Source organism: Haliaeetus leucocephalus, unplaced genomic scaffold, assembly GCF_000737465.1.
Source record: "Haliaeetus leucocephalus isolate CR32 unplaced genomic scaffold, Haliaeetus_leucocephalus-4.0 Scaffold229, whole genome shotgun sequence".
Taxonomy (NCBI): domain Eukaryota; kingdom Metazoa; phylum Chordata; class Aves; order Accipitriformes; family Accipitridae; genus Haliaeetus; species Haliaeetus leucocephalus.
This window is the reverse complement of record NW_010972665.1, coordinates 904,939-905,274: the sequence shown is the minus strand read 5'-3', so window position 1 is coordinate 905,274 and position 336 is coordinate 904,939.

Below are 336 nucleotides of genomic sequence, written 5' to 3'. Positions count from 1 at the left end.
CTCGGGCTTGGACTTCGGTTCCGAAGCAAGCGCAAACATCCTGGCGGAACAAACGGCTATTCCCGCAGAGCGCAAGTCAAACAGCGAGGCAGCCCTCTTTAAACAAAGCACGCGTACCTGCCGCGGCTTTTATCTGCTCCAGGAAAAGCTGGCCGAGGCGGCGGCTAGCTCAGCGCTACCGCACCCGGGCGCACGGCTGCCACGCTAACGGCTAACGCAGGGAGGTCCCGACCGGATCAGACACCTGCGGCAGCCCTTCCCCGAGCGTCCCGCTCGCACCCAACTGGAGAGAACAGGCCCCGATCCCGTAGAAGCCCGGCCCGCGCAGCCAAAACA